Source organism: Phasianus colchicus, chromosome 2, assembly GCF_987193195.1.
Source record: "Phasianus colchicus chromosome 2, bPhaCol1.hap1.1, whole genome shotgun sequence".
Taxonomy (NCBI): Eukaryota; Metazoa; Chordata; class Aves; order Galliformes; family Phasianidae; genus Phasianus; species Phasianus colchicus.
Window position 1 is genome coordinate 96,413,800 of NC_143437.1, and position 8,705 is coordinate 96,422,504.

Consider the following 8,705-nt stretch of genomic DNA (forward strand, 5'->3'; position numbering starts at 1 on the left):
TGTGCATGGCACAGATCCATCCCCAGCAGGTGCCTGACAGCACAGAGTGTGTGTGATGGATACAGCAACAGCATTTTACTTGAGTCTGCCTGTGGATTTCTTCATCCTGTAAGATTTAGTGTCTGCTCTGCGAGTAAGCCAAATGCAGGTCCTAAGGACCATCTTCTTGATCTTGAGACAGTCTTTGTACCTCAGTGTGAATTTTGTCAATGAGATTTACATTTATTATGGCTGAGTCTCAGCTCCTGTGAACAGCAGAAAGGACTGGACAGTCTCCCATGCCCATCTGGACTGCTTTGTGTGCCTTCTCTTACCTTGGGAGGTGTAGAAGATGAAGAGAGCTCAGCACTTGATACCTAGTTTTTGGATAGAAATGGTATCAAATCCTGATTCTGTGTGGTCTGGGGAACTCAGAATCTGTATTTCTTAGGGAGATTGCCCTTAGCACCTTCCGCTTCATACAACTGTGTGAGAACCAAGAGAGCAAAGTGAGAGAGAGCCAATGGGCTCTGAAGCACATCTCAGGCTGTACAAAGATCTGGGTGCAGCTTCACAACACCACTCCTGCTCCAAGCCAACAAGAGGTGGCACTCACATGAGGTTGGACTCCACGCTTCACAGGGTGATGCTCCCCTCCAGCTTTTGATGGAGTCTGGTGGGACAGCCTCCATTCAGGGAAAACAGGTCTTTCTTTGTAACACAGACACAGTTCAATTTCTTAATCTGCCTTCTGGGCTGCATCATGTGCCATTTAATTAGGGAGGATCTCAAAGGGTGTGAGGTTGGGAAAATTGAAAGAACCTGACGGCTTACAAGCCCCATTTGGTTTAAAGGGAGCTTGAAAGGGGTTTACCTCAACAGCTGGAGGTTTCCTCCGGGAATGGTGGTGTTATTAGGTAGTAAACATATGTTGCAGGTGACATTTAGAGGAGGAATGGAAGGGAAGGTACTTAAAACCCCTCTTGTAATTTCTGCTTTTTTCCAGTTATATGTGAAAGAATTGTATATTGATGCAAAGGGAGATGCAGGGGAAATAATAAAGCTGACACCTCCATGTTGATCATTTAGATTATCAAGTTTTGGCAGCACAAGAGATCATCTTGCAGTGCATATAATATAATAGTGAATTCCCCATAGTGGGATCTTTCAGTAGGAAGTACTGACATGCAAAAGCTGAGATAACTTTTCCTAAGACTTTACCTTCTTACCACGTAAAACAGAAGTTAAAAGGGTACTGTGGGAGAGTATAAACAAGTGTGTTTATTTGTGCCTGTGAAGATTCAAAGAGAGTGGAGACAGTAGTTGTATGTGAGAGCTGCTTCAAAAACATAGGATGAAATCTTACCCTTACTGAAGGCAGTGGGCTCTCTGATGAGAATTGGAGAGGAACGCTGCTGCTGGTGCTACTTAGATCACTAGTGAGAGAGGGAAAGGGTTTGCCTTTACTTGCCAGCCTGTTCCAACATGAAAGCAAATTTCCCCTACCACAGGTACTCAAGGTCCAATGGTAGTAACTTCTTTTACTGTTCAAAAGATTTATTTTAAGATTACTAGCTATGATAACTTTGCAAAGCAGTGCAATTCTTGAAGAGTGTTCTATTTTAAAAGCAAGGAAGTAAACAAAAAATTCACATGAGTGTAGTTTAGGTTTGAGTCTCAGTGAACAATACTGGATGTAGAAAGCTCAAGAAGGAAACAAACTGACAAATTTTGCATGAAGGGGTTGAATTATTCATGCACTGATCAGTAAATGAGGTTACAGTGCCAGGAGTGCACTGGCCCGCACATAATAAATATAATCAGTGGGTGTTACCATTTTTCCTGTTTTTTTTTTTTCAAGGGTAAACAACTCAGCAGCATTCTAAAACTAAAGCTTTTGTGATGAGATGCTAAAGCTTGCCCTACTGGTAGCTACCAAACAGTCATGGAGTGATCTGGAAAGTGTTGAGAGGTGATGGATTGTTACGACACATTATGCACAATTTTCTGTGGCTCAGGGGACTGATGCTGGGAAAAATCCAATGTTTTCCAGAAACCAGGGATATTAAGTGCACCCATACACTTCTCTGAATGTGTACACAGCATAGGTGTGACTAGGCTATGCATGTGTTTGAAAGCCTTTGAGTGTCTCTATTTGATTGAAAACCATGGCCAGTACTCCCTTATGTCTAAGCCTAGGGATCCAACCAGTTTTAGTGACTGGTTGTGGAAAGTTATCATCAGAGCAGTGGTTCCGAGCACACAGGTGAATAGAGCAGTGTTGTGCCTGGAGAAGGGGCAGGTTGGTGTGTAATCATTTAGGTAATGCTACTATTGCTTGGTCAGGCAGTGCTGATGGGAAGGAGAGGAGCCTTTTCTGTTTTCCTTTCTTTTATTTGTAGGTTTAACCTTGGTGACTTGCATAAACTTCACTTTGTGATGGTTCAAGTGTCCACTGGATGTGAGCAGCAGAGAGGAGTAGTGTGTTTCTAATGAATCAGCATATTTTGATTTTTGTTTGTCTTTCTTGTTTTGTTTTTAATCTTTGTGGTTTTTTTGAATGTCATCAGAGAATCTTCATTCAGGTCCAGATCAGGGATGTCCATGTCCCACCATAGTGGTGGACAGGGAGCCGGGGAGTTTAGCCTGGCTCGTGCCATTGTGCCATGGTTCCATGGTTTCCCCTTGATGATTAGCAGTTGTATGAGAGGAGCAAATTAGGGGAAGTAAAGGTATCTGATATATTCAGATAGGCTATCAGTGTGGAGGTAGGTGCCAGGGCTGCTGTTGCAGGTGCAGGATTTTTCACCAGAAGCTCAAATCTTGAGGGGAAAAACAACAATAGATATGAGTGAGCAGGAAATGTGATTATTTGTATTACTTTCCATTGTGGAATGAAAACTTAGACAGTTCTGTAGGCAAGTCTCATTTCTGGATCTTCTGAATAGTCATAGCTGTATTTATACAGTAACACAGAGGGCTTGCATATTGGAGGGCAAAATGTGTGCACATACACACTGCTGTTCCCATTTGAGACCACTAAGTCCATTAGATAACACTGCTGCTGCAATAAACCCTTATCAGCCAGCTGTGATTTAAGGAGCTTTACTCTCCTTTTGCTGTAACTACAGCTGGTGGGTGGAAGCCTTGCCTTTCCCTGGAAGTGTGCGTGGGAATGGTGAGTTGATCCAGCAGTGCTGACATATGCAGCTGGAATGCCAGCTAACAGTGGTGTTTGTGTGCTTGCTGTGCTTTGCCTGCATCATCATGGTGGTGATTTCTCCCATTTCCTTTTTTTAAGGTAAAATATTAAATGCTTTTGTGCTGTGAGCGTCAACTTCTCTTGCTGGTCTAGTTGTAGCACTGAGGTGGACACCCTTAAATTACAAAATAATCAAAGTTGATGAGTGGAAGGACTTTTAATGTGCTAAGAGAAAGGCACTTTGTTGGTAATAGTTTTGAAGAGCCTACCACTCGTCTGAGTTACATAGAAAAAAAAATATTGCTGCCACAAAACGTGGAAGGTTAAAAGGTTCTTTTTCTCCAGAAATCAGATTCGCATAAGGGGATATTATGCTTCAGCTGTCTGTGCCAAGTCTGTGTCCTCAGATTCCTTTTACTGAGAGACGAAGCATTAGCTGGGCCTGGATCTGAGCCTGGAGATGCTGCCAGTCTCATCCAGGAACAGCAGCAGATACAATGGGATGACACCAGCTCAGGAAAGCTGTTTGCAGGCCTAGGACAGGCACCTGAGCTGGGCTTTTGATGGGATTGACTGGGAGCCTGTGTGTGGATGGGATGCCCCTATGGAATACCCCCACAGTGGTTTGTGGGAGCCCACTGAGTGAATCGCTGAGTGAATTTTGATTCTGTATGCATATTGGCATCAGCTCATGTTGGTTTTCACCATTTTGGGGTGGTCTATCTGTTTTCCCTCAAATCTTCTTACCTTACGAAAAAATAAAAAGCTGAAATACGAACATCTTGAAAGAGGTTTTAAATGAAGAGGGAATTAATAGCTGAGTAAGTCCATGAATAATTATACGTAGCAATTCCAACACGCAGCTACCCTTGGGAATTAGGTAACACCATCTGTAGGAGGGAGAGAGGGCTGAGGGGAACAGAAGACAGACACACAGTCAGGCAGGGATTTAGACAAGGGATGAGACAGTTCTGGTGAAATCAGGTAGCATCAGTCAAAATACTTCCAAAAGCTCCAGGGAAGTAAGTTGGTGTGATTCACAGCTGATGAAGACAGAGCTGAGGCCGAGGTGCCAGCCCACCCTCTCTGCTAATGCAGAATGCAGCACTGCTCAGCTGAAGGCAGCACATGTTGCACACCTGTTTTTTGCCTTTGAGCACCAGGAATACACTTAGGAGCAGCTATATGAAGGTGTCTCATTTTTCTGGCAATGAGTATACGGGCAGGAAAAATAGAAAGGAAGAGGAGGTATGGAATGTGTTATTTTGAAAAGCTTCTCAAACACCTTAGATGTCTGCAGCTTACATGTGAGTACTCATTCTTTATTCTACTGGGATTGGTAAATGTTGACCTGAAATGGCTGTGCTTCTAACTCCAAAGCAGTGCTCAATAGTGGTGAAGCATGCACTTCAATTTCTGCCTCAGAGGAAACTGAAGAAATAGCTCTGGGTACAAAACCAACATCACACCATCAGTGACAGTGATTGCAAGTGGTAAGTAGAATGAAAGGACATCAAAATCCTGAAGAGCAGGATGGAAACTCAGGAGCTGTGCAGAGCTGCAGAGCTCTTCAAAATGCTTCCAAGCTTTTCAGAAGTGCTTCAGAAGACTGACAGTTTCAACAAACGTGCTGTGGTTTTTTTTTTGTTTTTTTTTTTTTGTTTTTTTTTTTGTTTTTTTTTGTTTTTTTTGATTCAGAAGCTGTGATCAACACTGGAGAAATACAAAAGATGCTCTATCTTTAATGCTATTCATAGATAGACTGGCCAGGCTGAAGAAGTAGGCATAAGAGCTAATTTGTTTGTTAACGTTGGCTTCAACGTGAGGCTGATACATCATTCTTCTTCTGAAGCCCCATCATCACAACATCCAAGTGTCCCTGAAGCAAGCTTTAGTGAATATATCTGCAAAGCAGCACTCTAATCATCCACTGCAGATGGGGAGCTGAGAGGAAGAGACTCAGTGATTTAACAAAGGTCATGGAGACAGCTGATTTAAATCCTGGTACTGAAGCTTGGATTGACTAAGAACCATTAATGATCTATGTAATCATATTAGTTCAGCTGAGAAGTACGCTTCAGAGTGAACCTCCTGTTTGTCCCCACCTCTGGGGACTTGGCTGCAGTCGATGGATAATGCTCATTGGATCACATGAACTGCCCTTCTTTTGCACTGACCTAACCCCGGAGTGGGTGTCCAGTCCTCAGAAGCAAAATAAAACCCCTCAAATGTGGATGTGCTCTTCCTGTGCTTGCGCTGTTTGCTAATGAAGATAGCCCCAGTGGCCCACAGTGCCAACTCCGTAAGTGCAAGCTGTCTTTGAGGATGAAATGAAATCCAGACATAATGAAATCACTGTGAAATACACCAGTTCTGCCTCAACTAACAGCTGGTTGTTGGAAGCACAGCATGTTCCATGCCTTTGATCTTGCTGAGGGATCACCAGCAAGCAAAGCCATGTTCAGTGAGTGCCAGGGCTGCTCCTGGCAGAGCATGGGTTTCGTGTTAACAGTGATGCAGAACCAGTGATCTGGTGAATTTGCTTGAGCAGAGCCTAAACCACAAAGCACATAAATGAAATTAGTGTATGTTTCCTGGATAAATGCCGTTTAATCAATATGGAAACCAAAGCTCTGCCAATTTAATAGGATTCATAAAGATGATTTGCTTTGTGTAGCTTGGAGCTGAAGTCAGGATGTCTGGGCTTTAGCCATGTTTTTGACAGTGAATATGTGGTCAGAAGAAACCAAACCAAATTCAATTGATACATTTTTGAGCATTTTTGCATGTTGTACCCAGATATGATATGCTAGATACCTACATATAGTATGATACATCTCTGAGGAAGGGTAGTATTTCCCCCATCTCCTTCACATTGCTTATGTTGTATAATTCTTGGATCCTTTTGAATGGCAAATAACAAACCCTGATTTCAGAATCAGACTGTGATGTTGCAGTGCTTTAGATACCATCTTTAGCATGATGCAGCTCTAATTTGCAAAGCCTTTGAGCAAGTTGTGGGGGCATAAGGGAGCATAATCAGCTGCCATTGGGCTGGATTTGAAATCTTACAGGAGCAGAGGCTTTACTTGTCCAGCTCACCAAGTTTTCTCCTTTTATAATTGGACTTTGTGATCAGGGAAATGGTTGATGTACTTTTGCTAGACAGCAACTACAAAGAAAAGTAATAGGCTGCCTAGGGCCAAAGTGACAGTTTTCTCCAGCTAAAATGCCAGTGTAACAAAGGGATCAAGATTTCCAAAGTCAGACTGTGAAATTATGGTTTCGTGATATCGTTGGCAAGTTTCCTGATGACTTCAAGAAAACTGAATTTCACCCAAATCTTTCAGTACAAATGGGAACTTCTTGAGCAAAGAATGTTTAATACTGTCTGTGCCTGTGCTGAGTGGACTTTTAGATCATGAGATTATGTTCTTTATTTGTCTGTCAGCAGCTGCATAATTTATGGCCACATCTTCAATTTTATTGTGATTGAAGCCTGTCTACGCGGCAGTGTTAATAGCACTGCTGGGAGAAGGCCATAATAAGTACATCTGCCCAAAAGGCTCCTCATGGTACCCATAGCCATAGCTGATGTGCAAGGCAGCACTGAGAGCTTCTCTTTTCTTTCTCCTTTTCCTTTTCTTTGCTACCACAAACAGCAGTTTCAGATTTAGTTCCCACAGTATGTTCTCAACTAATTGTCCTGAAGTAGTAGTCCCATTGAATTTCTATGAGAATTTAACATTAAGACATTAGATGTTTCTGTCCTCTCTGTAGCTTTCTTGTCCTTGCACAGAGATGAGTTTGCAGTCAGATCCAGTACACAAACAAATAGTTGCATTACCCCTGAACAAGTGTGCAAACTGTCTGACTAGAGGAGAGCACAGATGTGCCCATTTGTTTTTGCTTTAGGTTCTGCCAGTCAAAGCTAATCTAGTTTGCAGAAGCCTGCTGAGTGCAAAGGTGTACATGAATATAGGGCCTGTACATTATTACTCCAGTATTTCCAGCACTACCTCTGGAATCATCTTGAATTACAAGCTGTTTTTTGTATGTGATGAGTAGCATATTTCACTGAACCTTTTCAAGTGAGGCAGCATTCCTTTACATTTTGACAAATGGGTAGGAAGGAAGTGCAAAAATGTCTAGAACTTCTTGAAGTCTTCCTTAGTTACAAGTGTTACAATAAGGTGACAAGCAAGCAGAGAATATTTAGTCAGTGCTTGTGTCCAAGTACCACAGCATGTTAAAGCTCTTGGGATTGCCCAGTGAGAATATACTCAAGGAAGTGACAAACGATGGAGGCAACTCACTCTCCATGTGGAGCTTGTGTAGTGTTTTCATTAGGTACATAGCAAATGGCTTCTCTGCAGAATCCTGAATTGCATTGTGAGTTATTCTCAAGGTGTCTTGCCATTTCCGAATCACAGAATCATAAGGGATGGAAGGGACCTCTGGACATCCTCTAGTCCAACCCCCTGCTAAAGCAGTTCCCTATAGTAGGTTACACAGGGAAGCATCCAGGTGGGCTTTGAATCCTTCCAGAGAATGAGACTCCACAACCTCTCTGGGCAGCCTGTACCAGTGCACTGACACTTCACAGTGAGTAAGTTTTTCCTCCAGTCTTCTCCAGTGAGCATGTGTGTATATGAGTAAATCATACTTTGATAGTTATTGCTATTTAACTCAGAGAGGATTTCTCTGCTGTTATTTCTGCTGTCATTTCATCCAAGGAGGATGAACTGTAAAGTTCAGCGTGTTACAGGATGTCCTGTGGCATAACAAAGCAGAAACCACCACACTGGTGTGCTCCTCCCACCTGCATCCACAGTGATTCACCTCTCAAGGGTTGTAGGGGAAGACCATTGCTCACCATATCAATGATCTTATATGTTGATAGTTCCCATCTGTCACCAAGTCGTACACAGGGACAGATCTGCATGCATTTCATCTGCAAGTTGGGCTGTGAGGGTTAACTCAGGCACACTGCAAGACATTTCTAAGAGAAGTAAATCCTGCTTTTCTGAAGTCAGAAAGATTGTTTTTGAAGATTTCAAGCATAAAATGCCAAGGATTTTATCCTCCCCGTTAGTTCTTACAATACCAGCACAAGGCCAGTCAAAGTTTAGGTAGAATGATTAAGATGATTCATTGGTAAAGGCATTGGCAAGAGCCTAATTTTGTATCTCCCTCCTGCTAGTTTCAAATTATGTATTTTGAGACATTCAGATCACTAATTAGTCTTACAAATATTGTGTGAATTAAAAGCTTAGAAAATTATATTATTTACTTACCATGTTATTCATATTTCCTTTAAGCTTCTTGAAAATTAGCCTGCATTTTGAGGAGAAATTGTGAAATTCTACTTATTTTCACTTGAAAAATAGGATCCTTTAAAAACATTGATTGCCTCATTTTCATTTAAAAATGGCTCTCTCTGTGAATGAAAGCCAGTTTTTAAATGGAGTGTTCTGAAACATTAGAGTAATTATTGACAGGAGAAAATAAATATTCGCATATT